General features: G+C 39.9%; 2 long non-coding RNA genes across 2 annotated transcripts in view; one reads left to right on the top strand and one right to left on the bottom strand.

Moving 5' to 3' along the window:
• Positions 1 to 26904, top strand: part of LOC115600582 — an 85596-nt gene that overhangs the window by 21120 nt on the left and 37572 nt on the right. The window contains exon 2 of the long non-coding RNA XR_003989054.1: positions 21977 to 22044. This is a non-coding gene — a long non-coding RNA (uncharacterized LOC115600582). The remainder of the gene's footprint in view (positions 1 to 21976; positions 22045 to 26904) is intronic.
• On the bottom strand, positions 15349 to 21275 carry LOC115600583. The gene is made up of 3 exons (XR_003989055.1): positions 21172 to 21275; positions 20714 to 20960; positions 15349 to 15424 (listed from the first exon to the last, which is right to left on the bottom strand). It is a non-coding gene; the product is annotated as an uncharacterized LOC115600583 (long non-coding RNA).

Below are 26904 nucleotides of genomic sequence, written 5' to 3'. Positions count from 1 at the left end.
TTAATCGTTTTCCTTGAAGAAGGTAGAGCCATATAACACACCTGTGTTTTCAAAAGGCAGTTTATTGAGACCCTGACGTCAAGTTGTCTCTGCAGTAAAAACAATTCTGCCGAACTGTCGCAACACTGAAATTTACTAAATCATTTTGTTTACTGAGGCAGAATAGCAAGTCAATTCGTCTAAATATTTCAAACCCATTAAATCTAACAGTGGGGTTTTTTTCTCTGTGGATATACAGTTCAAGACTATATTTGTAAGTACTACCAGGATGTCTTAGCAGCTCTGATAATCTTACTGCTCTTCCACCAAGGCCTTACTGTAAATAAATAAAACAAAGGAAAAGGCAGCTGAATAGGAACAAACTTTGCATTAAAATACAACATACCTTTATTTTGCTTGTTGTGGAGGTGCGAGTTACGTGGCAGGAATACCTCTGCTAAGAGGTGACTAGTCAGTGAGCAAAGAGAGAGACTCCTCCAGTAAACCATTCAGGGAACTACATCCTGAAAAACCTTTTTGCTTTGACTTTGGGGGAAGACTGTTCACATGACTCAGTTAGCTGGATAAGCTGAGCCATTAGATTTTAAAGTGAAACATAAATAGCCTTTTATCAAAAGTGATAGTTTCATCAAGGATGGTACACAGAAAGGTTTTCTCTTCCTCTTTTGTACAGTGTATTTCTTAAACTCTTTTCCAGCCACCCTGTGTGCCTATAGTAGCAATAGCTTGAGTTTTATACACAACGATATGCAACTGCAGAATAATTTAAACAAAAAAAATAGGTGTGGAGGTGTGGGGGAATAGAGTCCTTGAGTCATTTTTTAACTGACAGCTGGTCAATACTTTCCATGCAACATTTTTCTCCACTTTCCGAAAAGCAATCATGTGCCTGACATTTTGCCTGATGTGAAGACAAAAAAAAGAAGCTTCAGATTTTAGGACTTTTTTCATTTTCCACTGCACTCTACCTATCTCCTTCAGTAAACTAGATTTTGGAAGCAGTTTTAGCTGACAATATTATTATGTGGAGAGGGGAGATATAGAAGGATTATAGAAACAGAAAGAGGAAAAGAGGAACAGTGTTGAGAAATGCTAGTCTTACCAAAAGAGAAGTACCACTGTAATGGAGATATTCAGCTAATGAAACATAAGCCAAATCCTCTTCATTAATTTCTCCTTTGGATCCTCTCTCTTTCATCTAACAGAAGTAGTTACTACAAAAAATATTCATGCTAATCTTGTAACCTTCTAAATGTAAGAACAATAAAGGAGAAATGAAGACACTGAACTTCAGCATTTGCAGCTGGACTATTAATATGCAGTCTATAAATAGTTAGGACATTGTTTTGTACTCCCTTTTCATTTTACTGCCTCACATGGCTAAGCCAAAGACAATAAAGGACCTATTTTAGATTTAGTTACAGATTTTGCAGCACTCAGTACTGCGAAAAAGACTGCTTTCTACTTCAAAACTGCTTCCAATAATATTTGTACTTTGCAGATAAGTTACCGAAGCTTTGATTTTAATATGGGGGAGAAGAATTGAAAATTACTGAGGCATCAGAGAACTGGATAATCTTCTAGATCTCTTCTTCATAAATTGAGTTGAGGTCTGGAAGACATAGTATGGGTTTTTATCCAGTATATGTAAACATACCTTATGTTAATTTGCTTAATTCATTGGTCTGCTTCCTGACAAGTGCTTTGCTAAAGAATCTTTCTGTATCTGCCTCTACTCTCTCTGTATCTATCACATTTAGCATGCTACATGAAACCACTCTCATAAGCAGAAAGATTTCTGTGTATCTGGCTTGCTGAGCACTGCAAAAAACCTGACTTTCAGGTGTCTTAAGCACCTAGACTTCCTGTGCAGAGGAAAGAGGGATTTCCAAAGAGGATCCGCAAGAACTAGCTATTAGGTAAACACAGGTATAAAAAAATTTGCTTTATATATTTCCTGTTCCCCAGATTAGTCTAAATCAGAGGTGAGCACCTGTCTCCACTTTGAATTCAGAGCCAGAAATGTCTCCTGAACACACGTAAGCATAAAAGCAAGCCAGAAACAGGAACAGCATCTTCCCTCCTACATCATAGTCTCGGGATTAGAAACTAATCCACCTTTTGGAAACCCTCCCAGACTAATATTTTACTATGTGTACCTCTCTCCTGCCAAACCATTCAATAAAGTCTTTGAGGCAGAAAAAGAGAAAAAGGGCAGAACAACACAGCCTATGTGCTACAGCGTTGAGTGAGGCAGGGATTCCTGATGTCCAAGACTGATATTTGTCCTACAGAGCATCATCTCCATCTCATCTTCCAGCTGTGTTTTGAAGAAAGCAATCTCTGTGGTTCTATTTCATAAGTGCAGTCCTCTAGATTTTGCACAACAGGCATTGTATGGAAGCCTAGCAAACCACTGCCTCAAAGAGACTGAGTTGGTAACACCTAATATTTGCATCCACGAAAGTTTCTTTGCTCACTGATCAGCAAAGATAAGACAATGCTTCCTGTTGTAGGAAACCTTTAGAGGCAGAAGCTGTGATTGTGGATTAGGTCCTGTTCATCAGCACTGAACAGATTCCTGAAGTCCTCCCAGATTAAAGTTAAGTCTTTGTGAATGCTTACCATATTTTGCTGGTTGCTTTCAGGAGGACAAGGAGAAAAGAGGGTACAAAAATCCCTCTAATCTTGTATTCTATATATTGAAACAGCCACAAAGCACAGCTGCAGACTTCAGCTCCCTTTTGTTGCTAATTCTCGGCCTGCCTACATTGCTCAGGTGATCCAAAGTCTGCCTACATTGCCTATGTAACTGGTAAGAAGAATTGAAAAAGAAAATGCTTCATATGCAGTCTCTTCTTTGTGATTCATTAACAAAAGCTTTAGGGTTTTGTAAAAATATGTTTATTGAACTGCAGGGAGATGGCTAACAGCAACAATGATAAAATCATAGAATCATAGAATAGAATCATAGAATAGTTAGGATTGGAAAGGACCTTAAGATCATCTAGTTCCAACCCCTCTGCCATGGGCAGGGATGCCTCATACTAGAACATGTTGCCCAAGACTCCATCCAACCTGGCCTTGAACACTGCCAGGGATGGAGCATTCACAACTTCCTTGGGCAACCTGTTCCAGTGCCTCACAGTAAAGAACTTCTTCCTTATACCTAACCTGAACTTCCTCTGGTTTAGTTTGAACCCGATACCCCTTGTCCTATCACTACTGTCCCTGATGAAGAGTCCCTCTCCAGCATCCTTGTAGGCCCCTTCAGATACTGGAAGGTTGCTATGAGGTCTCCACACAGCTTCTCTTCTCCAGGATGAACAGCCTAAACTTTCTTAGCCTGTCTTTTTATGGGAAGTGCTCCAGCCCCCTTATCATCCTCATGGCCCTCCTCTGGACTTCCTCCAAGAGCTTCATGTCCTTCTTATGCTGAGGACACCAGAACTGCACACAGTACTCCAAATGGGATGTTACAAGAGCAGAGTAGAGGGGCAGGATCACCTCTTTCGACCAGCTGGTCACACTCCTTTTGATGCAGCCCAGGATATGTTTGGCTTTCTGGGCTGCGAGCTCACCCTGAAGCCAGCTCGTGTTGAATTTCTAATCAACAAACATCCCAAAGCCCTTCTCTGCAGGGCTGCTCTGAAATCCCTTCTCTGCTTGGGATTGCCCCTACTCAACTGCAGGACCGCATTATTGAACTTCATAAGGCTGGCATTGGCTCACCTTTCAAGCATGTCAAAGTCCCTCTGCATGGAATCTGTTCCCTCCAGCATATCAACCAAACTACACAGCTTGGTGTCGTCCGCAAACTTGCTGAGGGTGCACTCAATCCCACTGTCCATGTCACCGACAAAGATGTTGAATAAGATCGATTCTGTCTTTGTTGGTGTAATATTCCCAGGTTTGAATTTTCAGTGTTTATGGGTATTTGACTATATTGATCCTTCTAACCACTTTTTTTTCCCCCTCATGAGAGTTTTAGATCTGTTAATAATAATAGATACAAATTGAACAAGCAAAATTGTTGAAAGGGTAATGCCTTGAACTAGGAAGCACAAATTACTCTGCCAGCCAGCTCAGATATGTCCTACAGACTTGTTCCCTGCACTTATGGTCTCAAGGTAAGCAGTAGAAAGAAGCAAGCCCAAGTCTGGCTGACCCCATTAGTGTAAAAATGCCCTATGTCTCACTGCTCTCTGAGGCTTCTGTTTTAATCAAGCATCCTCTTACCTTTTTCAGCCACTTGTGATTCATGGTCTATAGTTGCCTTTCTGTGGCAGAACCTTCTGTCCTTTTGGTGGAGGTAGGGGAAGCGAAATGCAGCTTAGAAAACCTTTTTTCCGGAACTTGGATTCAGTGCCTCCTTTGCTTAAGGTAATTGTCAGGGAGAACCCAGTCTATTCTGCTCCAGGCTGTGCATGGGGTCAGATGGCTCATCACATTGCATGATTTGCAAAGAAAGCATAATTCACTGGAACAGAATTAGTTAAGGTTTCCTTGTTTTTTCTTTTACAATCAATCACAGAAAATACATTTAAATTTCTCAATGAATTAAGAATAGCAGCTTGAATACATAAGTTAACAATTACTAAAATTGACTATACGTATACCGTATAGTATCAGCTGGTGAAATAACTGCTTTCCTTTTGGTATAAGAGTTGAACCTAAACATCATTGCCCAACTGGAAAAGGTTAGTAAATGCAATAGGGCTAGATGGGTACAAACCATGGCTGACGCTGGAGACAACTCTGACAACTCTGGTATCAACAAAAAGTTGTCGTGTGCAGGTAAAATGGAAAACAAAACTTGTTTGTGCCCTCTGTACTCTTTTCCCAGCATTTCTTTACCCTGACAGCCTTTATCAAAAACAGCTATTACATCCCTTTTCAAAACATCTGAAAGCACTTTTCTTTAAAATATGGCCTACAGCTCTCCCTTTCGGCCCATTGTTCCTTCAGAAATGACAAGCAGGATTATATCACACCTCAGCTCTGCAAAGAAGTAGACACAAAACTTGGGCCTGAGCCAAGCATGTGCAAGTGACCCCTGTAACTCCAAAAGGCTCGCTTTAAACTGTATTGGTTTTAAAACATCAGTGTCAAAGCCCTTGAAATTTGGTGGCTTTTCAAGTAGAAAAATGACAGCAGATCATACAGAAGCTGAGTCCAGCGCAAATGGAAAAGTTATTTATATTGGTAGAGTGTAAAATATACAACTGCAGAGAACGTATGTAAGCAGAGACTCTACTAAGATATTGCTATGGGATCAATTCTTTCTTAAGGATGAGATATATTCCTGAATAATGTCTTTCACCTGCTCAAAATATTTTTTTTCTCACTAATAATCCAGTATATCTCTTTGTTCTAGCACTTTCCTGGAGCACATGTAATTGAATTTTATGTGCTAAGTCTCTGTAGGCTGTATTCATCAGGCTTATATAAAGCAAGCAGAATGCTAAAGAACAATCTAGCCAGCACCGGCTTTCTATCACAGAAAACTGGGGTGAAATAGACCTCAAGGTGTCATCCATTCAATTTCTCTTAGCCAGTTTCCTTCTGCCATTCCTGACATCAGTTTTTCTAACCTAAAAGTCACAAGGAAGGGAAAATATATTGCACTCCAAGACCATCTCTTCAAAGGCTTAAAAAAGTTTAGCAAGCTTTGTAGGTAGACAAAAGACAGCAGGTGCAATCTCTTACTTCAGGGAGGATGTTAACTATCTCTCATGTCCTTTCCGTAAGCGTACTGCAGAAATACAGCCCAAGTGGGAGCTACTAGGAAACAAACATACGAGTGATTAGAAAAAATCAAAGGGTAGTTCTTAATGTTTCACCATCAAATCGTAAAAATACATCAAATGTGTTTTCACATTCAGGAAGCAATAATACTGAACTGCATATATATTAAATGTCTTTAATTGTATGGACAGTTAAGATCAAGAATGGATTATCTAGAAAAGATTATAGAATCTTCCAGAAAAAACATTTATTTGGAAAATTTCAGGCAGACTTCCTGAGGTTGAGAATGAACTAGATGATAACCTTTGTTCTATCTGTAAGTGCTGAGAATCCAGCTCCTGCTCTCAGCTAGTTTTAGAAAAGCTTGTGATATATTCTCGGCCTAAAGGATGTAATGACTCACCAGCTTAGATCATTAGTTTCCCCACTGCGGACACCATGAATACAATGCACGCCGTTCTTACCGCAGTCAATACAGAGGTCTCTCACTGACCACGCCAGCACCACCATCAAAAGCCTATTGTTTCCTGACCTACCTTGTGTTTGTATCCCTGACACATTTCTGGAGGGCAGATGCCTTTTCCAAACCCATATCTCCGGGTTTTAAATAAGATTAGTTTTAAAAAACTGCCACTTAATGCTCCAGCCATGGGGTTTTTTCAGCGGCGGTGCTGCAGTGCTAACACAGTTTGAAGTTCCACATAATGGCAGACAAAGACAGAGAGTTCTCCTTGCTCAGTGTTTCAGGACTTTGGTGTTATGCCAGTGCCATGTGATGCATGCGTGAGCAACATTGTCTTTGCATGCCTACTGGAGCACAACGTTCGGTGCAGCACAATGCCATGTATCAGCTTTTGTATATTGGTACAATTGGTGGCAATAACCCCTTGAGCTAAATGCATCAATGTTTCGGAACAATAGATTGCTGGGGTTTTTTTTACTGTTTCCCATTTAGAGGAACAAATCCTTTTTATTTATTTCAGTTATGTTAGTTCTGGTGATAGAGTTGGACTGATACTCACAGAAAACAATTAAAGCAACGTATTGTGTTTACCCTTTCTTCTCCGTTATTGCTGCAGAAAAACATTAAAGATGCAAATAATTTAAATATATTGTAGGAAATCTGTCGGATTAAAAAAAATTAAAAATAATACTTTAGTTTTCCTCTATTCCTGCTATCATCACAGAAATATCTTCAATAACACTTTCCCACCTCCATAGCAAATTGCATAACATTGCTGAGAAAAAGTTCTGGTCCTAATTTACAAGAATGATCCTTACTTTGGCTGAGGGAATGACAATGTCCATTACTGGCAAATTTCTCTGAAATCTCAGGCTTGTCATCCTCTCTGATTTTCATAGCAATACTAGATATAGAAATGTTTCTAATTACTGCTGAATCTTCAACCTCACCTCTTCAAAAAAACGTTTAAAGTGATATGGTTTAGTAGTGGTCTTGGCAGTCCTGGGGAAATGGTTGGACTTGATGATCTTAAAGGTCTTTCACAATCCAATTGATTCTATAATTCTATGATTCAATGAAAACTAAATGCAGACATCTTGAAATCAGTCTTCAGCATGTAGATGTCGGACAAGTCTGGAAAGGACAGATTACCTCAAAAACCAGACCGGAATATGATCTTACGTTCGTGTCCCAGATTGTCTTAATTTACCAAAGACGAACAAAACTAAACAGTTCACTAAATCAAGATGATGGGTGATACTAATGGCACAACTGCCCCTTTATATCACCAGCTCACTAGAAACTGATATTCTCCAAAGGAAACCTGGTCGCAGTAATCTTGCTACATACCTTTTCCATGCAAAACTCTGTTAAACCTTGTATGTGAAAAATGTACACATCTAAGAATTAAAAAAAATGTAGGCATAGTTTGGTTATTGTGCTATATGCCAAAATCTGTCTCAGTTTGTCCATGTGAGGTTCTAGTTTGCAGATTTTCAAAGATCTGATTACTCCAAAGGCATATGTGTTTTCAGGAGTCCTTTTAAGACCACAGCATTCTTCCGAAGCAAGGCAATGCCCACAAGTGAAGCAAGCAAGAAACAAAGAAAAAATACTTCTCTTTAAGGCCCTCATGGGTTGAATTTCTTGACGAGGTCAGTTCACTCTTCCTACATTGCAGAATTTTGCCTGTAGACATTCTCCTGAGCATAACGATGGAAGGGGAAAAGAAATTACATTCGCTAATCAAGCTAGATTATCACCTAGACAACAGTGTGCAGTAGGTTTTGACATCATCTTGATGATGTCACCACAGTGACAATTTCATTTAAGATTGATAAGCAATTAGAGAGTGTTATGTTGCATCCAAGTTCTGGACCATTAACACGTTTGGGACAGAAGGGAGTACATCATAGTGGCCTCATATACCACATACCTGTTGCTGTAAAAAAATCATCATTTTTCCATTAGCAAAGGGCAGCGTTGATTCTTTGTCTGGTCCAAATCCCACTCCCACCAAAACTGCCAGAAGAAGCAGAGGCACATTATTCTCATATAGGCAAATTTCCAATTATCTGTCTCTAAGTGAATATTATTTCCATTTAACATATGACCACCTGCTTGAAGGTAGCAATTTTTCCATGTGTTTTGAGAAAGAAAAACAAAATCACAAGTCATAGCAGTTTTGAATCATACTTCTTCAGAAAAGAAAGAAGTTTCCTTTGGCTCATAGAAAGTTTTCCAACACAGCTGGTTTTCCTGGAGCTTTGACAGCAGAGCTGTGCCTCTAAATTTTAAACATAGCTGCTGTTTTGGTTCAAAATATAAACCTTTTTGAATAAAATAAGCTTGGACTGTATTACCCTTTGAGTTGCTGAAAAAAAATGCAGATGCAAGTGAAATCCATTCTTTCCCAAATGCTCAGAAACCACAGCAACAGTAATTATTTTTTCTTAGATGCTTTTATACTCACTCCAGCCATTGTTCAATGACTTGTAGGCTCTCCAGAAAAGGAGATTATGTGCTTTGACCATCATTTATTTTACCAGCCAATTTTATTTCACTGTTATTTTATATCCTTTCTCCTGCTTTGTTGCATCTGCTTATTTCTTCAGGTTATAACTGAGTAATTCTCCTGGGCAATGACAATTCCTGTGTTGTGTGTGGATGGTGCCTAACACAGAATGGCTCTGCCAAAGTGAAGTCACCTGAAACCAGAAGTTAGACACTGACCAATCTTTTAGTGACGTGCTATTTTCAGTTACCTTAGATGTAACTTTGAGTGTTTCATTACTCTAATGTTAATCTGGCAACGGATGTGAAAGATAACGGGAAAGGGTTCTATAGGTACGTAGCAAACAAAAGACAGACTAGGGACAACGTGGGCCCTCTCCGGAAGCTATCAGGAGAACTGGCTACCCTGGATTTGGAGAAGGCTGAGGTTCTTAATGACTTCTTTGCCTTAATCTTCACCAGCAAATGCTCTGACCACACCAGCCAAGGCTTGGAAAGCAGATACAGGGACTGTGAGAATGAAGACCTTTGGCCCACTGTAGAAGAGGGTCAGGTTCAAGACCATCTTAAGAACCTGAATGTGCGCAAGTCCAGGGGACCTGATGAAATCCATCCGCAGGTCCTGAAGGAGCTGGCGAATGAAGTTGCTAAACCACTGTCCATCATATTCGAAAAATCCTGGCAGTCAGGTGAAGTTCCCGATGACTGGAAGAAGGGTAATATAACCCCCATTTTCAAGAAGGGGAAGGTGGAAGACCCAGGGAACTACAGACTAGTCAGCCTCACCTCTGTGCCTGGCAAAATCTTGGAGCAGTTTCTCCTGGAAAGCATGCTAAGGCACATGAAAAGCAATGAGTTCTTTGGTGACAACCAACATTGCTTCACTAAGGCGAAATCCTGCCTGACCAATTCGGTGGCCTTCTATGATGGGGCCACGGAACTGATGGACGGGGCAGAGCAGTTGGTATCATCTACCTGGACTTGTGCAAAGCGTTCGACACTGTCCCGCACGACATCCTTGTCTCTAAATTGGAGAGACATCAATTTGATGGATGGACCACTCGGTGGATAAAGAACTGGCTCAATGGCCACACGCAAAGAGTTGTGGTAAATGGCTCGATGCCCAGTTGGAAAACAGTAACGAGTGGTGTCCCTCAGGGATCGGTGTTGGGACCGGTCCTGTTCAACATCTTTGTCGGTGACATGGACAGTGGGATTGAGTGCACCCTCAGCAAGTTTGCTGACGACACCAAGCTGTGTGGTTCAGTTGACACGCTGGAGGGAAGGGATGCCATCCAGAGGGACCTGGACACGCTCATGAGGTGGGCCAATGCCAACATTATGAAGTTCAACCAAGCCAAATGTGAGATCGGGTGGGGTCAATCCCAGGCACAGCTACACGCTGGGCAGAGAAGAGATTCAGAGCAGCCCTGTGGAGAAGGACTTGGGGGTGTTGGTTGATGAGAAGCTTAATGCAAACCACCAATGTGCTCCAGCAGCCCAGAATGCCAAACGTATCCTGGGCTGCATCAAAAGAAGCATGACCAGCAGGTCAAAGGAGGTGATCCTGCCCCTCTACTCTGCTCTCGTGAGGCCTCACTTGGAGTATTGTGTACAGTTCTGGTGTCCTCAACATGAGAAGGACATAGAGCTGTTGGAGCTAGTCCAGAGGAGGGCCACGAGGATGATAAGGGGGCTGAACCACCTCCTGTATGAAGACAGGGTGAGAAAGTTGTGGCTGTTCAGCCTGGAGAAGAGAAGGCTGCGTGGAGACCTCATAGCAGCCTTCCAGTATCTGAAGGGGGTCTACAAGGATGCTGGGGAAGGACTCTTCCTTAGGTACTGTAGTGGTAGGACAAGGGGTAATGGCTTCAAACTTAAACAGAGGAAGTTTAGTTTAGATATAAGGAAGAAGTTGTCTACAGTGAGGGTGGTGAGGCACTGGAATGGGTTGCCCAAGGAAGTTTTGAATGCTCCACCCCTGATGGTGCTCAAGGTCAGGTTGGACAGAGCCATGGGCGACATGGTGCGAGGTGTTCCTGCCCATGGCAGAAGGGTTGGAATTAGATGATCTTAAGGTCCTTTCCAACCCTTACTATTCTATGATTCTATGTTTGCCTAATTTAAACAACCATTAGACAGAAAAGTGCACTTCACTTGGTGGATTTCAGGGAAGAGAAAGTGTCTAAGAAGCAGCAGAAATTGTCTGAATGAAGGTCCACTCAGCCTTCCTCAGGAGAAAAAATAAAAGTGGAAGAACATGGGCAAAGCAAGGAAAACTGTTCACAGTCCTGTCAATGCTACAAGCAGCAAGTTCTGAGGAACCACATATGTATTCTGAGAGGCAACAGAGGTCCACTAATCCTCATCTCTCTTGTTTCAGTGAAAATACTATGACTTGTTCTGAAAGCAGTTGCTAACTACCAGTTACACAAATGTATGCAACCCAAACCTTTGTCTACACAGAAAGCACTGGGTGAGTACAAGGCAACAATACCACATTTCAGTTTCCCACCAGCAGAAACAAATACATCTTTCCTGTTTTAAACGATTTTTCCTAAGCAAATTTTTCCTGAAAAAACACAGCATGATTTTTTAAAGCGTCCCTGTTGTATTATTCATCTCTCCTTTACTGCTACTTTTTAAAATAGTTTAAGAATTGTTACACAGATGAAAAGCAGATGCTTCCTTTTGATTAGTCTTAATGCCGCTCATTTACTTGAAAACAAACACGCAAACAAAAAAAAACCCCAATGCTTCAACTTTGATCAGCATATGCACTGCACTTGCCCACTGGACAGTTCAATCTGTCGTCTTTTTGTGCTGCAGAGCTTATGTCTGCAACTGCCTATGTATGCAACTGCCTCTGTATGCAAATACATCACACTATCATAACGAATTACTGTTGAAAGGATCAGCTATTCCATTTATGCATTCTAAATTAAGAAAATAAACATTTCTGAGTTATTTAAAATGGAAACTCTGTAAATTTCTGATCAAATTAGCCATGTGTTAAGTTGGCTTGTTCTGTGTTTGCTTAGGTGCTTTCTGTGGCATTACTACTCTATGAATGGACCATAAGTACGTCTGTTCTCTGGCACTGCAGCCTGGAGACTGTCCCATCCACACATCCGACTAGTCAGCATGTTGTTACATTGCCCCTTTACAAAGGACCAAGGGGCTAGAGCATCTCGCCTGTGAAGACAGGCTGAGAGAGTTGGGGTGAGTGTGGGGAAGAGAAGGCTCTGGGGACAACTTGGAGCAGACTTGTGTACCTACAAGAAATCTGGGGAGGTACTTTTTCAAAGGAATGTAGCGACAGGACAAGGGAGAATGATTTTGAGGGGAGGTTTAGATATCAGGGAGAAACTATGAGGGTGGTGAGGTATTGGAATAAGTTTCCCAGAGAAGCTGTGGATGCCCCATTCCTGGCAACATTTGAGGCCAGGTTGAACAGGACTTTGAGCAACCTCGTCTAGTGGAAGATGTACCTGTGGTAGGGGGATGGGAATGGGATGAGGTTTAAGGTCCCTTCCAACCCAAAATCATTCTATGATTCTATGTTCAAGGAGAAATGTGCATCCTGTTGTGAAGCTGCAGCGTAACATTCTGGCGGTTGAGAAATTAGAACCAGGTAAAGCAGCAACAGCTGCCCTGGAAGGAATACGGAAAAAGGTCTCTATTGTAAGCCAGGGTACCTGTCTGCATGGGTCTCCCTCCCAATCAGAGCCAAGATTATACAGTACTTTCTGATATAAGTGTGCAAGCACTCAGGCGAGAGGAAATCCAGGGAGATGCCAGACGGCAACTCCAACCAAGAAAAATCACAAAAGTTACCCAAACTGCCACCAGCCAACATATAAACCACTTGCAAGCTCTTTCTCCCCACTTTTGGAGATTGGTTATTGTTGAGAGCCAGCATAAGAAGACCTACACTCAGCTGCCTGCAGACATGCCTGACAGCAACAAGAGCAGCAAGAATTTATTGCTAAATAACTCCATTATGTGAAAGCTAGCCAAGATTGTATAGAATAAGTCATTAATGCTATTTCAAGCTTGAGAGGCTGAAATGGTAGTGAACTAAACAGAAGGAATATCAACTAGACTACAAGCAGGAATACTAACAATCAGACAAAAGTTGAACACGCCCTTTAGAAGGACCTCAGAGACTTGTCCAAGCCCAGTGACTCACACTCACAGCACTGCTACCACCATAGTTACACCAAAGATACTCTAAAGCACGTGGAGCTCCTGTGGCAGGCTGGGCATTGAAAGGCACAGCTTCAATAGGATTGAACAAGAACAGTTCTGCATGAGAGTGTATTGTATCTTAAGAGGTAAAGCAGCATGGGAGATGTGGGGTGAAATCACTTCATGGTCTTTCAAAAGAGAGGCTGTTCATGCTGAAGTGCTTGATGTGACAAGACAATGCTACCGGCTTTTTTCTGGTTGTTTTTGAAGAGACTAATACAAAAAGCAGCCAAAGGGTTTTAAGTGAAGGAAGAATCCACACTGCTGAATGCAGTCTACATGGAAGTTTAGGAGCTGAAGAAAGCTAAAAGTGTTAGTGCCTTCAGGCTAAAAGGAAACTGAGTAGAGAGCACCTGAATATCTAAATTTGGGGCTTCGATGCTTCTGAAAAAATCTAAGCATATAAATCCTATTTTAAGCATAGTCCTTATGAAAAAAAAGTATCACTCTTGGATGTCATGATGTTCTGCTGAGATTTTAGGGTTTGCTTCTGGTCTGTGCTACAAAATTTAAACCAGAGAAAATGTAACAGAGAATAGCAGAACACACTAGTGTAGAAGGTGTTAAATGAGACCAAAATCTCCCCACAGACAGAGATGTCTGTAAAGACTGGATATTCTTTGACACCTTGTGTGACACACTGCAGAAAAACATTCTGTCTTTTCCAAGACTCTGAACAGTAAAAAATACTGTTATTTTTTAAAAAAAGATGAAGTTATTATTGCTAAGAGTTATGCTGGACTTTTTGTCCAGTTGTCTTCTTGTATATGAAAGTGCAATATTAAAAGTAACACTGGGTGACATTTTATTTCAAAATAAATGCCCTTGATTTTTTTTCTGTGAAGGATATAAGGGAAGGAAGCTGAAAAATTAACACCAACTCTTTGAAATGGAAATTGCCTAATAAAAGAATGTCAGTCATAATAGATGATAGGTATATATAGATAATAGGTGTATAAGTGATCATTATAGAGAACCTTATTTTTCAGGACTTTCCACCTGAAGAAATTTCAGTATCAGTTTTTCTCTATTAGCAAATGTTGACTTTTTAATGAGATCATTGCTGCAATCTCTGGTGGTGCTATTTCAGTTTGTCTCCAATTATAAACATTATAAACTCAGTAGGTCACAGGACAGCCTGACAAGAAGGGAAAAAATAGAGAAAAAATAAAAGAAAGAAAGGAAAAAAAAAATTATGAAAAATCCACAGAAAACCAAAACTACCAAGAGTCCCATTAGAAAGATCAAACACAAACTCTGGGCTGAGGGAGCAACCAAAAAATTTTCAGTTTCATTTCATGCTGAAATACCAGTATGTCCCTAGACTGACTAGATTTAAATCTCAACCACCTAGGGGTCTCATTTGTGGAAATATAAGCATTGCATTTTAAGTGTTCAGGCAGCATCACTTCAAGCCTACAGCCAAGTGCCCGTCTTAGGAACAACCCTCTTGATCTTCTACAGTAAGAAGGAATAGGGACACAGAATCATTAGCACCATAGGCCAGACGGTGAGTGTGCTTTTGAAAAGAATTTGCCAATTGCCTCCATATGTGCTGGTTCCTGCCAATGGAGCAGGCTCAGACTATAAAAGCTGTACTCCTTCTGAATGACACTGAGGATATAAATGTTCTCAAGGGACTTGCCTAATGCACTCCAACCGCTAATGGATATTCAGATCAGAGACCATACTAGCACTGATCTGGAAAAACACCACCCCACCTCAAAAAAACCAGAGTGCCAAGATAAGTACCACAGCACCAACCTTGTCAGCTCCTAACCATTCATATTACTCATCAGCATAGGCACAGCTGGCATAATATAACAAGAGACCACTGCAACTCTGGTGGTGTAATTACATCCCTGATGATCTTTTCTTTGACTTTTAGCAATTTTCTGTTCATCCTCAAAGTACTCAGAATTTTTTAAAACTGACTCATTGGCAGAGCTTTCTTGCAGAAGGAAAAGTTACCTTTGCAGCTACCCAGTTAGCAATAGCATTGAAGCGTGAAAAGGTCACAGGAATGTAACATTATCACTAGAACAACTTGGAGCACTGTTTTGCCCAGACCACAGGGGGATAGCGAGGAAGAGCAGGATAAATTGACCATTAATACATTTAGACTGGAGATCGTGAAAAAACTTTAACCCATAAAGGACTCAGAAGTTGAAGGCATCCCAGCAGTTGTTATCACTATTTCTAGCAGGTGCAAGGATAGAGCTTAGTCGTATTTTTAAAGGCATTACCTGAAATACGCATCTGAGAATACAATAAGTAAGACTCTGTGACCCAGTAATTTTCTCCTAAGCTATCCAGACATACAGGTACTATGGGTAAGTGTGAATATCAGCAAGGAAGAGAACATGTTCTCACCCCAATGCTCTGTTACCACTGCCTTACTAGGAGTGGACTGGCAGAGTTCCTTCTTGTCAAACACTCCTTCAATGCCTGGAAGAGAAGAAGGACAAGATAGCAGAAGCAAACTCGTAGGTCACCACTCTTTCTCACATTGTACATCCACTAGTGGATGATTATGTTAAAAGCTTTTATAGTTTTTAATGAGAGATTTGCCAGCAAAATCATGGTATTTTAACAGCATGTAAATATAGAAGATTGCATGGTTATCAATCCAAATATAAGAAGATACAAACTTTTTAGGTAAAAATATTTTTAGTGAATTTGAAAAGAAGCAAAGTAGTAGTGCTGTGTATGCATGTAGAGCTGTATCTGTCAATGGTGAAGGATTACAAAGATGGATGAAGCTTTTTGGTTATCCACATTTTCCCACTTTATTCAGAGAACTGAAAAACACTTCACAAAAAAGAAAGTGTACACTATTTCTATGTTTTAAATACAGCGTCGAATGAGAGCATACTCCTTCACACTTACTACAGGATTAGTAATGTCCTACTCTGCAAATGGCAGTTGGTTTCCCTAGAGCATGGGGCGGGGGGCAGCTCTGACATGCCCAAGGTCACAGAATAAGCTGGTGAAGCCATGAACCTCACAGTCATCCTCAAGTAGTACAACTTTCCACACTTCTGCTTCCCTGCAGTTGGCTCCTTTTTAATGCATCTCATTACTGGACACCAAGTCTTTATCACAGGAACTCAGCTTGGCCTGTGCTGTTAAGGAGGACATGCAGTGCAGCTGCACCATTGCTAAGTGTAGCAAAAAATGAAAGGCTGCAAGCTTATGATCACTAGGAAAACTTTGACAGAGCAGAATAGAGCTCCTGAAAAATTAGATCATCTTGTACCATTCCGTTGTCTTTGTTCTGCAAACTCCAGCCATTAAAGAGACTTGGGTTCAACCTGAAGTACCAGTTTCCTTTAATTCTCTCAAGGACATTCGTCTTTTTTCAAGAAGGAGAGTGTTCTTAAGGTAAAAAAACGCTACATGAATGTGACTGGAAGCCAAACAATTTACATAAATGCCTATCAAACTTCATATTTAAACTCCAGGCACTTTGATGGAGAAATTTTCCTATTGCAATAGATAGAAAAAGAAAGAGTGAATGAGAAGGGGCAAAAAGAAAAGATGCCTCTTCAGCCTTTAACAAATAAGAGAGATTCTAATCAATGCTGTATCTTCTGCTAAAGACATCATGCTTTTAGTTGACGCTAGCTTACAGTCTGGCACCGTGGAAACAAACACAACCTGCAAAATGAGACTCAATGGAAATTTCATCTTTTTTTCTGTCAGAAGAATATCAAGGTACATTGTTTTCATGATGGCCTCAGATTCTACTATACAGTGCTCACACTGTTTAAGGCAATCCTTCATCCAGAGAAAGCATTTGAATACCCTCATTAACAAAATATTTATAGGTAATCACTTTTTTCATTTCTGACAAGGGGTGTTGGCAGTACATAGCTCTAGTGAGCAGATAAAGCTTTCTGGTTATATGCAAATTCATCATTTCTCAAAAGACTATAAAAAATATTTCAGACTTTTACTTAACCGTTCATAATTACTTCTTAGAGGCCTGGCATTCTCTTGAAGAAAACTTTGCTAGCTTAAGGACAGAAGCAAAGCCGTTGTCCTTCCTTCATTTCTCTTACAGATACTTTTATGAAAGAAGCTTCAGTATTGTGGAAAATACTTGGCATACAGAGCAGGAGATTTGCTCTCATGGGAGTTTAAAAACTGAGCTTGAAAATGGTCTATAGCTACAGAGAGAAAGCAGTCAGATAGTTGGTGATGATACCAATTTCTGAAAAGCACTTAGCCCCCATTATGATTACTTCATTCAATGCCCATCTGTGTGACAATGTTTTTCTTTATGTTTCTTTCAAATATGTTGTGCAAAATAATACAATTATTACATCATAGCTGTGGGTTTTTATTTTCAACAATGGAGTCCCCTACCTGCCAAACCTAAAGTCAAAATATCTGAGAAATACCTCAGTGAAGTTTGATACTTTTCCCATAAAAGAGACTCTTTTGCAGTCTTTCAGATTGTGTCTCTTATAAGAGCAGCAAATTTACACCTTAACTTTAAGTTCTGTAGGTATCTTTCAACTTTTTTGCCAAGTTTCACACTCCGTTCAGCCAACATGCTAGACAAAATAGCACCCTGAGATTATACGAAAGCTTTTGGCATATTCATGCCATTGCCGAGCATAACAAAACTTTAGAAGATATCATGCCAAAAATGGAAGAATAATGTTTTGGCAGAAGGAGATCTTGAAAAGGAAAAACTGAGACAGAAAAAAGAACATGGAAAAAGGGTCAAAGTTCGCGGCATAGATGTGAAAGCTAGGAAACTAGAAATAAACGGAGTGTGAAGATCTATCTCTTGGCAAGAAACAAAGGGAATAATTCCTCCAAAAAGACATTTGCAGTAAAGTCAGTCGTTTCCAGCAAGAGCGTCCAGGATTCGCAGAGGTCAGTGAAAGTTTTGTGACTAAGATAAGATCCGAAATTTCATGCTTGGAGGATTGGCATTCTCTTCAGGAGTGCCTGTTTTTATGGTAGAAAAATGTTTTTGTTAGAGCAAAGACTAGACTATTGCACTCATCTGAGCCAGCAGCAGCAAGAATGCCCCTGGAAAAGTTGAAATACTACGTTACTGTATCAAGAATATAAAAAATGTTCAAGATATATTTAAGTGGTGGGTGTTTATTTTCAAAAATTCACCATAATTTTATTTCACATCAACTATAGCACTTACTGGTTACTTATATATACATATATCAGTGAACCACCATATCATTTTTCTTACCAGTTAGCACATCTTCAATGTTTTAAAGAAATGCAAAGAATTGTAATAGGAGGAAGCCCACTATTTTCCAGCTCACCTCTACTCTTCTATGAAAAGTTCTTATCTCCCTACTGGAGAAGCACCCAAATTGTTGCTGTAGTAAGGAGGCAAGATATCTTGGAGGCAAGATAAGCCAGCAACTAGCGCTGCTCCCAGCGAGAACAGAGGGAAGCAACAGAGTGAAAAGGACTAGGCCCACCTGTGGAAATCCTCCTGCACTGCCAAAGCCTGAAGACATTTGCGATTACCTCAAGCAATTTGTTATAGGCTGCTCAGAGTGCATCAGAGTAGGTTGCTGGATCTGAACCCCACTGGGATGTCACTTTATAAGCATTTTAGGTAGTTATTAAAACTGCAGGAAAAAGGGAACCAAATTACCATTATCATTTGCTCTGGCAAAGGCAAGATGTAACTGCAGGTAGTTGTCTGACAAATTACGTTGCACAGTACATGCAGATTTGTTCTTTAAAATCATTAGACATGAGTTATTTCTAAGTAAAGAAGAGTTTATAACTTTCAACAGCTTATTCTCAAAATTAGATTTACATTGTAGAGAGATGAGAGCAACTGTGGATTAAAATAAATAAAATAAAAAATAAAATAAAATAAAATAAAATAAAATAAAATAAAATAAAATAAAATAAAAATAATGAAGTAAAATAAAATAAATTACACTTTTCAATTTAATTTGCCACAGCCATAGAATAAAACAACTCAGATATCGGACCCTCTTTGTCAGCTGCTTTCCAAACATTTTACAACGGAATTGAAAAATGAAAGAGTGAGGAAGAATGAAGCAAAGCAAAAGCAAGTACATGATTACATCACATGCAGGTGTCCAGGTGTTGACAGTGGGGGTATTTAAGAAAGGGCAAAAACAGCAGATGGGTGGGGAGGATGGAAAGAAGAGTAAAACACCAGCATGAACACTAAGGTCTCAGAAGGAGGGGCAGGATGAGGTACCCCATGGCAGAGCACATGTCCACACTGCAGCCCATGGAGATGAGCCCATATTGTAGTAGTTCATGAAGGACTGTTGTATCCCATGAGAAGGACCCATGCTGGGCAGGGGAATGGTGTGAGGAAGAGGGAGCAGCAGAAAGGAACTCTTACAGACTGAAAACAACCCCCATCCTCCTGCATTGACTGGTGGGGAAATATTTAGGGGAGTGAAGCTGAGCCTCAAAGAGGGGTGGAGGGAAGATGCTGGTTTAATTTCTGTCTTTGTTTCTCACCATTTTACTCTTCTCTCAATTGGCAATAAATTAAAATAATTTTCTCCAAGTTGAATCTGTTTGGCTCAAGACAATAATTGTTGAGTGATCGACCTTGTCCTTAACTTGACCCATGAGACTTTCCATCCTGTATTTTCACCTTGCCCCAATATTGTGGGGTAGCGAGAGAGCGGCTTCGTGGGAGTTCGGCTGCAGGACGTGTAATCACTCTTACAAATTAGAGATTTTCACTAACAAAAGCAAATCTAATCTTAAAGCTTTGATCTTGTTTGAATCCTCAGGCTATAGAAAGTCTTTGATTTTATTCCAATACGTAAAAGCTGGAATTAAAACAGGCCATGAAAAAGTGGCAACAGAATCAAAATAAGATTGTGCTGAGCCTACAAGACAGAGCGCATGCTTAAAGTTAGAGAAGATAATAATCCTGGAATATGTGCTAATGAGTTGGAAATATCTAAGATCAATAGTGATAAAGATTTTACAGCAGAAGTGGACGAAAAGGCATAGACACTGAACTCTAAGTAATTCAGTGATGAGAAGCTCATCTGGTTTTGAATTTAAAACAACCTTCATTGCCCAAACACCTCTAGCAAGAAAATGCGTGTTTGCTCCTTGTATTCATAACAGTTCCTAACAGGTGACGCTTCATTCTAGCTTTTCACAAGCGACACTGGGTACATGGGGAGCTTTCGAAGTTAGTGTCTTTGCTCTTTTGATTAAATCAGAAGTCTCATGGGGAAACGCAAAATAAAGGACATCTTCCATCTGCCACTTTTATTTCAGCAGATTATACAGTGAATTCAGATGTGACACTGTGCCTGCTTACAGCTATAATATAAATGCACTCTTCATTATTTGAAAGTTAAGCAATGCATTTCTAAAGTTTGATAGGTGCATTTGATGCAATAAAGCTCCAGACCAACATTTTCACTTGTATAGAAAAACACACACCCTGCCCACCTCAGTGTGGAGCAGAAACACACAACTGGACAAGGCAAAAAATTGCATTCACAAGTAACCTATGCTCAAATTGAATGAATATCAGGGAACTGAAGAGATGGAGAAGCTTAAAAAAAAAATTTTTAGGTACTAAAAAAGTAAAGAAAGAATTATATAATCTGGTTCTTGGTTTCTCACTTGTTTGAAGTTTTTGTCTTGAAAAATATTCCATCTGTTAAAAGCACATAACTAGCAAAGAGCATATTTCCCAAAGCACAAAATCATTTCTCAGCTTACCTGCTCTGTTTATCAGCTCAGAGGAGTCCAGTTCTGTCAATCTGAGTTTTGCTGGCGCCAGCTGTTGGAGACTGTCCCCAAAGGGCTCTTGCTTCTAGGATGTGGTGGCTGACCGTAGGCTGTGCACTCTACTAGTCACAGTCTTCTTGCTTGCCTGTGCAAGTGGGGCAAGACCTGCAAGGTTTTTTCACCCACTCTCCACTTCTAACTAACTGGGGCAGTATCCTGTGACTTCAAGTTCTGCATCCTTAAGGTGAATAAAGCACCAAGTGAGGAAGAAAATGGTCATATGTATAAAGAAATACTAACGAAGTTTTCCAACACATAGATCAACCACTTTCAGAGACAGTAAACTTCTGCTGCTAAGAGGAATTAGAATAAAAAACCACCCACAAAACACTAAAAAAGCCCAAAACAAGACCAAAAAACCACCAACAGAGAGGAACTTCTGTACTTACAGGAGAAACACCTGACCGGAGACCAGCTTATTGAAGACGTGGGGGCTGGCTACAGAAACATTTGTACGACTGAGAGCCTGTAGTGCCATTTTCCTTTTGATCCCTTTTCTTTCTTCTGCACAGTGAAAGGGACACCTGGAAACATAAAAGATGAACAATTAGTTGTCTTCATCCCCTCAAAAGATTGCTTTTTAAGCCAGCTCCGAAAAACCAGGCTAGCTCCCTGCTCTTTTATATTTTGATGTCACAAAGCATACTGAGTTTTTATTTCAGTTTTACAAAAGAACAGGTCATTTAACAATAAAACTTTTCCTCTCGCTTTTAGATAAACTATTAACTTGCTTTTGGGCAAACCTGCATTTCTGTCAGTTTCATTGGAGAAAAGTCAATTAATGACCACAAATACGAATACTATTTAGTAAGGGACAAGTTTTATCTTTCTTTGTCACACTTGTGTTTTGTCCTCACTGATTTTAGTGGTGATGTTTAATCCGTGAAAATCCTCAGTGGACAGGTAGCATGAGCTATGCGAGTCTAGCCACAAGTAGTTATTTAAAGCTAGAGGAAAAAGGTTGGCTTGAAGTCCAGAGACCAGTCTGCCATCTATCCAGAATTCAACTGATCAAGCAGGAACACAGGCATCCTTTAATCACCTAGAGCTAAAAAGTAGGCAGAATGGACAAGGAAAAAATACTACCTTCTATTCTCAAATTAAAAATATCGAGTTGTTCTTGACTTCCTCACAAAGTAAACAATACAGATTGTTCTGGATTCACTGACTTTTGTAATTTCCCTTACTTTTCAGATAAGACAACTGTCAACTTCTTTGTAGAGAAGACTGTAGACAGAACACTGCTGAAAGACTATATTTTAGTAAGTTACAAAGGCTTTTTCTTTTACTTTTAATAATAATAGGATTTCCCACAGCAATTCATGGATTCTTTTCTCCTTGACTTCCACCCATTTTTTGTATCTTTTTAGAACAACAAACTGTTTATGTTCTCTGTGGGTAGAGTTTCCAGTATGAGGGAATCAATCACTGACGTTATTAGATCAGTCTCATCTAACTTTTCATGTAGCTTTGCTTCTTCCTTTATTGTATCCGATTACTGTCCTTTGCAAGTGTACTGGACATTTAGATCATGCTCAATTTCATGTCTCAGCACATGTCTTTATATCAAGTGGGATGATGGCCTGCTGCTCTTAAAGAATTAATATCTTGGCTTAATTTTGCTGGTAAAATCACAGATGCACGTAACAGCGGCAAGTGCAAAAGAGGAATGAATTATGTGATTTTTATCTTTGGTGCAGCTTAAAGAGTTATATATTACAATGCAAATATACTTTGGAGTAGGTATGAGGAATACGTAATTCTTCTGGTGCAAATATTGACAAAGAGCAGTTTGGTACAGGACTGAAAGGAGTATGATGTAAAAGAATCAGTGTGTCTAAAGTCTGGTTTAACTAAGCAGGCAGCTAAATATCACACAGCCATTTGCACGCTTCCCCTTAGTGGAATTGGGGAGAGAATTGGAAAAGAAAGACAAAACTCAGGAGTTGAAATAGCCATCTTAATAGGACGTAATGAAACAATAATAATGATACAAGAATACACAAAACAAGTGATGCAAAATGCAATCGCTCACCACCCGCTGACCCATGCACAGCCAATCAGAGAGCAGTGGGTTGCCACCCCCTGGCCAATTCCTCCACAGTTTTATTGTTCAGCATGATGCCATGTCATATGGAATATCTCTTGGGTCAGTTGGGGTTAGCAGTCCCAGCTTTGTCCCCCCCCATCTCATAGTTCACTCCCAAGATCCGTGCTGACAGGGCAGCATAAGAAGCTGAGAACTCTCTGACTTAGTGCTCCAGAACAACTAAAACATCAGTGTGTTATCAATAACGACAACTAAATCCAAAACAAAGCACTAATCTGGGTTGGAAAGAAAATTTTCTCTCTGATACTCTCTTTAAAATTCAAAAATACATGGAAAATCAGGAATTTCCATGTGCCTGCTTACAGATGCAAAATATGAACTCATGACTTCATAGCCATGACTAATATAACGGTATGCCTACCATTTTCCACTCCCCTTCTAGTCAGTGATTTGTGAAAAGTAGCTACAGTCCCAATCTTTCTGTCATGCCACTTTCTGCCATGCCACTTTCTGCTGGGCCTTAGCATTGGCCACTACATTATGACCTCCTCAGGTCTGAGGCTACTGAGGCTATTAATTTGTCCATCCTTATAGACACTTCTTCTCGTAGGTTTTCCAAACACAGGCTTTGGCCAAACTTGCAAATCTATGTAGCACTCCCACACTTTGTCATGTGAAGGCTTTTCTTACCACCTAATCTGAATGGTCCTTCCTATAGATTTCATCCCATTGTCCCAGCAGAAAGACTTCTTTGCAGCTGTCTGTACATATGGAAAGACCATGTCCTCTTAGCTTCTTCATAACATTTAACTATTCCCCAGAGCTCATCTTTGACAGAGAGGTGATCACCACCAATGCTCTCCTCTGGCCTGGATCTCCTCTGTTTGTGCCCTCCCAAACTCTCAATGCCTTTGTTGTAGGTACAATGACTGTACCTGGACGTTCTTTTTTTCACATGATTCTTACCATGCATTAGTATTCTGGAGCTTAGGAAGATACACAGAAGACAACGTTGTGTTGTGGTTAAGTGAAGCTTTAGCCCTGAAATCTGCTGACTCAGAGAAACAAATTATTTCTGTCAGATATGCAAAGGAATATATATGAATATGCATACAATTTCAGTTGGGGTAAAGAAATAAGGGATAAAAAATAAAAAAAGTAAACACAAAAATACTTTAGATTTAAGACACTTGATATCTCTGCTGACCTGAATAACATTCTGACCATCCATTTCACTGTTGTTCAGAAATGAGTATTTCTAGTGTATGTGTGGTATATGTATGAAAAAGTTAGCCCTCTGTTTCCCATCCAACATATTTTCCCTACCAAAGTACCATGCTGGTAGAAATTATAGTAGAAGTGCCAGACTTTCTTGGTATCTCATCTCTCTGGTAATCAGATGCTGCATCCACAAGTTGGGCATGTAGTAACTGATCTATGCTGCCTCAAAAAATCTTCAACTCTGGAATACAAAGAATTATTCAAACTTTAGTTCTAAAAAAAAAGTTTCCTTTGCCCTCAGGCTCCAGGCATCAATCGTGATCAGAAAACTCAAAATTTATCATGGCTAGAATCTTCTTTTATTTTAATAAGTGTTCTTATATTTTGAGAGCATTTGGATTTAGAAGCCAAATCTAGTTCTACCCTTTCCTTTAGTGGTGTTTATGCATTTTTCCTGTCTGTAAGCAGATGTTGCCATCATGGTTATATGAAAGACCTGTTTGAGTTTAATATTTGCAAGCTATTCCTTTTTTCTTTTGTTAGCAAGTTGTCTTGTACATATTAATTACTTGTAGACTTCTGTCAACATGTATTAACTGCAGCGCACAGTCTCTTTCAAACGGAAATGTCAAAGATTAAATTCAAATGAAGGATAACCTTCTAGAAGCTTCAGCTTAGGAAAAATGTAATATTTAATGAAAAAGCCGTAACAGAAATTGCACTTTATTTTTTATATAATATTTAGGTCTCAAAAATATAGTTCGAGAGGCAAAAAAAGCCCCAAAGCTTTACATGGTAAAAAAAATCAGAAATGAAATTTAACTCTTTCATTATACCTATGCTTTACTTGCCAAATGCTAACAAAAAATAATATGAATTTCATTCTTCTGCCCATTTGATTTTTCCTAACTGCATGCTTGTGCAGAATGCACTAATAAACACTTCTGCTTCTAGACAACGTTCACTGCTTTAGGCTGATTTGCTCTCGTTGGCCGTTTTCTACACAAAAACTGCAGGACAAAATAAGGGTAGGCTGCTCTGCAAGGGAAGGTGGAACCAGGTCTGAGCGTAGTAAAGACAGCAGAGGCAGTGACCCACTGACAAGGACACAGATTCACCACATATGAATGAGAAGAGCGAGGATGGGATAGTGACCCAGCTGGCCAAGGGACCTATGTCTGCCAAACCAGCCCTGGCAATGAAGCAGTTCAGAAGTCAATACAGGGAGCCAAGTCAGCAAGCCAGTGTCAGCGTCCTGTATATCACTCCGGCAGCAACCAAAGGAGACAGCTCAGCTCAAAAGCAAATCCTGAGAGAAGGGAAGGCAAGACCCCTAGCCAGGGCTTGTCACAGGTGCACATCTGCCCTTTAGGAGCTAGCTCCCTTCCCGAGTATCTGAACTTCCAGTAGCAGGGAGAAGAGGCTGAAACATTCAGCTCTGACACTGCTGTCAGGGAGAGGAAATCAGCAAGACTACTTTTGGAATGTGTGTAGAAGAAAGCTATGGGAATCAAGATGATTATTCAAAGACCTGAATCCACTATACAAAGAAATTACAATTTCACTGAAAACATTTTGGCAACCTGTTAGTTGAACAACACTGGTAAGCAATAGTCTCAGGACAATCACAGAATATTTTACTTTGGAAGGCACCTTCAAATATCATCTAGTCCAACCCTCCTGCAATGAGCAGGGCTGTCTTCAACTAGATCAGGTTGCCCAGAACCACATCAGCTTCGCCTTGAATGTCTCTGAGGATGGTGCATCTACCACCTCTCTGGGCAACCTGTTGTAAAATATTTCTTCCTCTCATCTGGCCTGAATGTCTTTTCTGTTAAGTTAAAACCATTACCCCTCATCCTACCACACCGGGCCCTATTAAAAAGCCTCTCTCCCTCTTTATTTTAGTCCATATTAAGCATTGAAAGACTGCAATAAGGGCTCCCTGGAGTCTTCTCCAGGCTGAACAAGCCCAACTCTCTCAGCCTTTCCTCATTGGAGAGGTGCTCCACCCCTCTGATCATTTTGTGGCCCTTCCCTGGACCTTCTCCAACAGGTCCATGTCTTTTCTGCACTGAGTACTCCAGAACTGGAGACAGTTTTAGACTTAGTGCTTTTTCTTTTGTTCTTCTTAATGGCCATGTTATTACCATACAGATTTCTTTAAAGTTACTCTCCACTCACAAAAAAAGAAAATACACTGAAGATCAATGTCCTTGAGATATATTCAAGTCAACATGACTTGACCATGGTTGCTTTTCTCCTCTGGAGAGGCTTTGTGTTACTAGTAATATATTTGAGAGGAGAACCATGGAAAAGACAACAGCTGACGAAAAGAGTTTGTAACGTTTGTAACATGGCTTTATATTTCAATAATATAAATATTAGCAGTTATATTTAGTTTTCCTGGTACTCGGTGGAGTTAGAAGTAGACACGCTAGCCTTTTTCTGTAAATCTGCAATGTAAATGGTGATTAAATGCAAAAGTTCTGCCATAAAAAGCTTTGGGCATTCTGTAAATACAAATTATAGAGTAGTTCTCAGTCATCTGTCCAGAACTTCATGAAATATTGTATATATTCCATTGAATAGAGGGTAGAAGAATCTGAATCTCATTATAAAATTTAAGAATCACATCATTTTTATAATGATAGCTCAGGAAACCTCTAAAATATGTATTTATACTAATCAAATATCTCCTATGATCCTGAGTTTACATGACATGCCAATTAATGACCAACATCCAAAATTTTTAAGCACTTTTCATTCTTTAAGAAATTTTATAGAAATAGACTTTAATCCCTTGTCTCTATTTCGTCTCAACAAAGCATATAGTCCCTATATTAATTTT

This window comes from Strigops habroptila, chromosome Z (assembly GCF_004027225.2).
Source record: "Strigops habroptila isolate Jane chromosome Z, bStrHab1.2.pri, whole genome shotgun sequence".
Lineage (NCBI taxonomy): Eukaryota > Metazoa > Chordata > Aves > Psittaciformes > Psittacidae > Strigops > Strigops habroptila.
This window is presented reverse-complemented; position numbering and strand designations above follow the sequence as displayed.